Source organism: Danio rerio, chromosome 4 (assembly GCF_049306965.1).
Source record: "Danio rerio strain Tuebingen ecotype United States chromosome 4, GRCz12tu, whole genome shotgun sequence".
NCBI classification, from domain to species: Eukaryota; Metazoa; Chordata; class Actinopteri; order Cypriniformes; family Danionidae; genus Danio; species Danio rerio.
Genome location: NC_133179.1, coordinates 10,205,358 through 10,213,243, shown reverse-complemented (window position 1 = coordinate 10,213,243; position 7,886 = coordinate 10,205,358). Strand labels below are relative to the sequence as shown.

The following is a 7,886-nucleotide window of genomic DNA, read 5'->3' as shown; positions in this document are numbered from 1 at the left end:
GATATAAGCCTATATTTTTTGGAAAGAAGTCAGTGAATAAACTGAAATATATTTTCTTTTTTTAACACTACAACTACTGGCTTACATACAAAACTCGTCTCGTATGGTTGAAGCGAAAGCGCAGTTTTACATCCAGTCCACGAGACGGCGCGAGCGACTCCACGTTCAGTCTGACTCTCAGCTTCAGGTGTTTGTTTGACAACAACAAGCGTGTGTTGACAGCCGGCAAAACAAAACACGTGCAGTTTGTTTTAAACACATGATTTACAGATGACAGCTCAGCGACAGACTCTTAATGTGTTTAAACAGCACATATTAAAGCTCAGCAGCAAATTAAAGCTGCAGACTCTGTGATAAAGTGCAGGAATCAAGTGAAGAGACTCACCTGTAAGTATCATCTCATATAAAGTACTTTATTTGCTTGTAAAATGACTGACACGAGCTATATAACAGTATTTAGGTTTTATAAAAGTCATTGATATTTATTGTGTCTGGTGTTATTACAGCAGGATTTGTCTGTCAGTTGTTTTAGATGGATGTTGTGATGAATATTTACATTTTTCTGCTAATATCACTTTCAGACTTTATATTTAGTGTTAAACGTATAGCATTGAGCTGTTTATAATATAAAGCAACTTAAATCTGCACTTATGCTTGTTTAAAAAGTCATTTAGTGAGCTTTGTTGAGCTGCAGTGTTCAGTATTGTACCTGTCCAATATACAGTGTGTGTCTTATCTTGTTTATGAGCTCTTATGCTGGTGAAGTTCTCAGTTCTGCTGTTTCAGATGTATTTCAGTAGTAAAGTGTTTATTTCTGTGTTTCCTCTACAGGATGAAGGATGTGTTTGGAGTGAACAGAAGCAGAGCTCTGGGACATTTGGACAGCCGTGGACTGTAATGGTGGACTTCTGCTGATGGACAGGTGAGACTCGTATCTTGTGTTTGAGTTTTGGTGTGTCGGTTATCATCATTTTCTTTCTGGAGGGTCGTCCCTCTGGAAAGGAAATGATGGTAACCGAAACGGGAGGAGAAGGGACGGGGTCCCAAATTTTTATACAGCTAATTTTAATTTTGTAGTAAAAAGCAGCATAACCCCTGCTGTACATGGCCCCGTAGGTCAGGGGGGGACCCGACCCATCCCCCCCCTTCTTTCACACTGACATTCACACATATCGCAGTGATCTGGCTGGGGTTGAACCAGCAACCTCTTAACCCATGAGGCATTGCTCTACCACTGAGCCACAGTCACATACCTAATGATATGCTGGAACTTATATTTGACTGTTCAAGTGCACATCAAAACATGTAAAGCCTGAGTGAGGATTGAACCCAGCTTTCTTTGATGTGAGCATAGTGCTCTACCACTGAGCCACAGATCTCATTGTAAGGTACATGCTGGAACTTATATTTGACTATTATTTCACCACCTGTTGTGCAATAAAGTGAGCACAGTTGGGCTTTGAACCCAATTCATCATGACAGCCTCAGCTATGGAGAACATGTGTTCAGTCAGGAGCGCCACTGCAACTCTCACGCTAGTACGTGGAGTTTAGCAGAGTTTGTCAGATATAATGACACTTGTTTAATGTATGCAATAGTGAGATTTGAACTCCGCACTTCTTAGTAACAACACAATGCTTTAACCACTGAGCCACAGAGCTTTTGACTATGCACATATGTTTCACCCTGATTTTACAACAAACCTGTTAAAAAATCAACATGCTGAATTGGGATTTGAACCGTGACTCCATCAACTAAGAACAGATGTTTAAACACATGCACCACTGTGAATTCACATTTAAAGCTGGTATTTTTGACACTTTGTTTGATGTTAGTACATCTGTTAATCACAATCAAAAATGGGATTTGAACCCATAATGCTTTCAGCACTGAAGAGGCGATTAACCACATGCACCACTGGGACTTTCGCACTGCATACTGGTGTTTTAGGATACTTTGTTGCAATTATTTATGTCTATTCATCACATTTAAAATAGGGATTTGAACCCACAACTTTAGCAAAGGCAAACATGCATTCAACCACATGCACCACTGTGACTTTCATACTGAAAGCTAGAGTTTTGGACACTTTGTTTGATTTAATTACATCTATTTATTACAATCAAAAGAGGGAGTTGAACTGCAGCCTTTAGCTCAGAGGGTGCAGCTGATTATCTACTACACTACAAAGCAAGCGACGTTTACAAAAGACTTTTTTCATGTATTCATTCTTTGATTGAAGTATTTCAATTGCACAAGTATTTTTTGACTATTTAAAAATGTCACATGCAAACGTAATGAATCAAACACAATACTGAACTGAATAAAGAGTATCAAATGCACAATATTTCCACATCATTTCTAAATATCATTCATTTATTTGAGTTTTTTTATATAGAAATAACAGAGTCACATTTGCCTTTTAGCTTCTCATTATCTGAAAGTGCTTATGTGTTTTAATCAGGTTGGAGGTTAACTCTGGAAAGTGGATCTTCAGGATCAGGATTAAACAACAGCTTTAGAAAAAAAGTCTGCATTTGTTCTTCAGTTTTCATGTGTTGATGCAGAACCACTCTTTGTCCACAAGATGGAGCTAAAACACTGCTCTGATCTCATGCGCCTCTAAATAAATCCGCCATTAAACACCAATAAATATTTAGTAGTCAACATATTAAATTAATTGATAGGAATTTACATTTTAAACCAGATTTTATTTGTTCAGACATGCTGTATGCACAGTCAAAATCGTCTATAAATGCTGCTTGCATTTGCTAACAGTGATATAAAAACTAAATAAATATTTACAATAAGTCAACATCACTTAAAAAAAGAAGCAAAATAAATAAAGTTGACACAGAGACAGACTAAAAGAGTCTCCTGTTTTGTGTTTACACTTGAGGCTTGTGTCATTTAGCATTATCTTACCACGTCAGGTTCAGATCCTGAATTAATCATGGATTAGTTTGCATATGAAAATGAACCCCTATGCTATTTACTTACGACTTATAATAAATTAAGTTACACGGACGCATTTAAAGTCATTTTGATATGTTAAGTCTGACACATTTAAACAGCACAGTAATGCTAGCAGACTGAGGAACTACACAGAAGCGGACATGCCGTTCTACATCCGCTCCACCAGGCGGCGCGAGCGACTCCACGTTCAGTCTGACTCTCAGCTTCAGGTGTTTGTTTGACAACAACAAGCGTGTGTTGACAGCCGGAAAAACAAAACACGTGCAGTTTGTTTCAAACACATGATTTACAGATGACAGCTCAGCGAGAGACTTTTAATGTGTTTAAACAGCACATATTAAAGCTCAGCAGCAAATTAAAGCAGCAGACTCTGTGATAAAGTGCAGGAATCAAGTGAAGAGACTCACCTGTAAGTATCATCTCATATAAAGTACTTTATTTGCATGTAAAATGACTGACACGAGCTATATAACAGTATTTAGGTTTTATAAAAGTCATTGATATTTATTGTGTCTGGTGTTATTACAGCAGGATTTGTCTGTCAGTTGTTTTAGATGGATGTTGTGATGAATATTTACATTTTTCTGCTAATATCACTTTCAGACTTTATATTTAGTGTTAAACGGATAGCATTGAGCTGTTTATAATATAAAGCAACTTAAATCTGCACTTATGCTTGTTTAAAAAAGTCAATTAGTGAGCTTTGTAGAGCTGCAGTGTTCAATATTGTACCTGTCCAATATAGAGTATGAATTAATGTCTTTTATCTTCTGTTTATGAGCTCTTATGCTGGTGAAGTTCTCAGTTCTGCTGTTTCAGATGTATTTCAGTAGTAAAGTGTTTATTTCTGTTTCCTCTACAGGATGAAGGATGTGTTTGGAGTGAACAGAAGCAGAGCTCTGGGACATTTGGACAGCCGTGGACTGTAATGGTGGACTTCTGCTGATGGACAGGTGAGACTCGTATCTTGTGTTTGAGTTTTGGTGTGTCGGTTATCATCATTTTCTTTCTGGAGGGTCGTCCCTCTGGAAAGGAAATGATGATAACCGAAACGGGAGGAGAAGGGACGGCGTCCCAAATTTTTATACAGCTAATTTTAATTTTGTAGTAAAAAGCAGCATAACCCCTGCTGTACATGGCCCCGTAGGTCAGGGGGAGACCCGACCCATCCCCCCCCTTCTTTCACACTGACATTCACACATATCGCAGTGATCTGGCTGGGGTTGAACCAGCAACCTCTTAACCCATGAGGCATTGCTCTACCACTGAGCCACAGTCACATACCTAATGATATGCTGGAACTTATATTTGACTATTCAAGAGCACATCAAAACATGTAAAGCCTGAGTGAGGATTGAACCCAGCTTTCTTTGATGTGAGCATAGTGCTCTACCACTGAGCCACAGATCTCATTGTAAGGTACATGCTGGAACTTATATTTGACTATTATTTCACCACCTGTTGTGCAATAAAGTGAGCACAGTTGGGCTTTGAACCCAATTCATCATGACAGCCTCAGCTATGGAGAACATGTGTTCAGTCAGGAGCGCCACTGCAACTCTCACGCTAGTACGTGGAGTTTAGCAGAGTTTGTCAGATATAATGACACTTGTTTAATGTATGCAATAGTGAGATTTGAACTCCGCACTTCTTAGTAACAACACAATGCTTTAACCACTGAGCCACAGAGCTTTTGACTATGCACATATGTTTCACCCTGATTTTACAACAAACCTGTTAAAAAATCAACATGCTGAATTGGGATTTGAACCGTGACTCCATCAACTAAGAACAGATGTTTAAACACATGCACCACTGTGAATTCACATTTAAAGCTGGTATTTTTGACACTTTGTTTGATGTTAGTACATCTGTTAATCACAATCAAAAATGGGATTTGAACCCATAATGCTTTCAGCACTGAAGAGGCGATTAACCACATGCACCACTGGGACTTTCGCACTGCATACTGGTGTTTTAGGATACTTTGTTGCAATTATTTATGTCTATTCATCACATTTAAAATAGGGATTTGAACCCACAACTTTAGCAAAGGCAAACATGCATTCAACCACATGCACCACTGTGACTTTCATACTGAAAGCTAGAGTTTTGGACACTTTGTTTGATTTAATTACATCTATTTATTACAATCAAAAGAGGGAGTTGAACTGCAGCCTTTAGCTCAGAGGGTGCAGCTGATTATCTACTACACTACAAAGCAAGCGACGTTTACAAAAGACTTTTTTCATGTATTCATTCTTTGATTGAAGTATTTCAATTGCACAAGTATTTTTTGACTATTTAAAAATGTCACATGCAAACGTAATGAATCAAACACAATACTGAACTGAATAAAGAGTATCAAATGCACAATATTTCCACATCATTTCTAAATATCATTCATTTATTTGAGTTTTTTTATATAGAAATAACAGAGTCACATTTGCCTTTTAGCTTCTCATTATCTGAAAGTGCTTATGTGTTTTAATCAGGTTGGAGGTTAACTCTGGAAAGTGGATCTTCAGGATCAGGATTAAACAACAGCTTTAGAAAAAAAGTCTGCATTTGTTCTTCAGTTTTCATGTGTTGATGCAGAACCACTCTTTGTCCACAAGATGGAGCTAAAACACTGCTCTGATCTCATGCGCCTCTAAATAAATCCGCCATTAAACACCAATAAATATTTAGTAGTCAACATATTAAATTAATTGATAGGAATTTACATTTTAAACCAGATTTTATTTGTTCAGACATGCTGTATGCACAGTCAAAATCGTCTATAAATGCTGCTTGCATTTGCTAACAGTGATATAAAAACTAAATAAATATTTACAATAAGTCAACATCACTTAAAAAAAGAAGCAAAATAAATAAAGTTGACACAGAGACAGACTAAAAGAGTCTCCTGTTTTGTGTTTACACTTGAGGCTTGTGTCATTTAGCATTATCTTACCACGTCAGGTTCAGATCCTGAATTAATCATGGATTAGTTTGCATATGAAAATGAACCCCTATGCTATTTACTTACGACTTATAATAAATTAAGTTACACGGACGCATTTAAAGTCATTTTGATATGTTAAGTCTGACACATTTAAACAGCACAGTAATGCTAGCAGACTGAGGAACTACACAGAAGCGGACATGCCGTTCTACATCCGCTCCACCAGGCGGCGCGAGCGACTCCACGTTCAGTCTGACTCTCAGCTTCAGGTGTTTGTTTGACAACAACAAGCGTGTGTTGACAGCCGGAAAAACAAAACACGTGCAGTTTGTTTCAAACACATGATTTACAGATGACAGCTCAGCGAGAGACTTTTAATGTGTTTAAACAGCACATATTAAAGCTCAGCAGCAAATTAAAGCAGCAGACTCTGTGATAAAGTGCAGGAATCAAGTGAAGAGACTCACCTGTAAGTATCATCTCATATAAAGTACTTTATTTGCATGTAAAATGACTGACACGAGCTATATAACAGTATTTAGGTTTTATAAAAGTCATTGATATTTATTGTGTCTGGTGTTATTACAGCAGGATTTGTCTGTCAGTTGTTTTAGATGGATGTTGTGATGAATATTTACATTTTTCTGCTAATATCACTTTCAGACTTTATATTTAGTGTTAAACGGATAGCATTGAGCTGTTTATAATATAAAGCAACTTAAATCTGCACTTATGCTTGTTTAAAAAAGTCAATTAGTGAGCTTTGTAGAGCTGCAGTGTTCAATATTGTACCTGTCCAATATAGAGTATGAATTAATGTCTTTTATCTTCTGTTTATGAGCTCTTATGCTGGTGAAGTTCTCAGTTCTGCTGTTTCAGATGTATTTCAGTAGTAAAGTGTTTATTTCTGTTTCCTCTACAGGATGAAGGATGTGTTTGGAGTGAACAGAAGCAGAGCTCTGGGACATTTGGACAGCCGTGGACTGTAATGGTGGACTTCTGCTGATGGACAGGTGAGACTCGTATCTTGTGTTTGAGTTTTGGTGTGTCGGTTATCATCATTTTCTTTCTGGAGGGTCGTCCCTCTGGAAAGGAAATGATGATAACCGAAACGGGAGGAGAAGGGACGGCGTCCCAAATTTTTATACAGCTAATTTTAATTTTGTAGTAAAAAGCAGCATAACCCCTGCTGTACATGGCCCCGTAGGTCAGGGGGAGACCCGACCCATCCCCCCCCTTCTTTCACACTGACATTCACACATATCGCAGTGATCTGGCTGGGGTTGAACCAGCAACCTCTTAACCCATGAGGCATTGCTCTACCACTGAGCCACAGTCACATACCTAATGATATGCTGGAACTTATATTTGACTATTCAAGAGCACATCAAAACATGTAAAGCCCGAGTGAGGATTGAACCCAGCTTTCTTTGATGTGAGCATAGTGCTCTACCACTGAGCCACAGATCTCATTGTAAGGTACATGCTGGAACTTATATTTGACTATTATTTCACCACCTGTTGTGCAATAAAGTGAGCACAGTTGGGCTTTGAACCCAATTCTTCATGACAGCCTCAGCTATAGAGAGCATGTGTTCAGTCATGAACGCCACTGCAACTCTCACGCTTGTATGTGGAGTTTAGCAAAGTTTTTCAGATATAATGACACTTGTTTAATGTATGCAATAGTGAGATTTGAACTCCGCACTTCTTAGTAACAACACAATGCTTTAACCACTGAGCCACAGAGCTTTTGACTTTTCACATATGTTTCACCCTGATTTTACAACAAACCTGTTAAAACTTCAACATTCAGAAGTGGGATTTGAACCCGTGACTCCATCAATAGAGAACAGATGTTTAACCACATGCACCACTGTGACTACACATTTAAAACTGGTGTTTTAGACACTTTGTTTGATGTTAGTACATCTATCACAATCAAAAGTTGGATTTTAACCCA

The 7,886-nt window shown here is 38.0% G+C and overlaps 1 protein-coding gene across 5 annotated transcripts in view; it reads left to right on the top strand.

The window, feature by feature from the left end:
• The first annotated feature begins 179 nt into the window (after positions 1 to 179).
• dclre1c (DNA cross-link repair 1C, PSO2 homolog (S. cerevisiae)) overlaps positions 180 to 7,886 on the top strand; it is a 45,656-nt gene continuing 37,949 nt past the window's right edge. For 3 of the 5 annotated variants that reach the window (XM_073946433.1, XM_073946432.1, XM_073946430.1), the window contains exons 1-4: positions 180 to 387; positions 832 to 922; positions 3,839 to 3,929; positions 6,846 to 6,936. The gene's annotated coding sequence lies outside the window, so the exon portion shown is untranslated. Of the gene's footprint in view, positions 388 to 831; positions 923 to 2,464; positions 3,386 to 3,838; positions 3,960 to 5,405; positions 6,393 to 6,845; positions 6,937 to 7,886 lie in introns of all 5 variants that reach the window. The other 2 variants (XM_073946431.1, XM_073946429.1) reach the window with 2 other exon arrangements.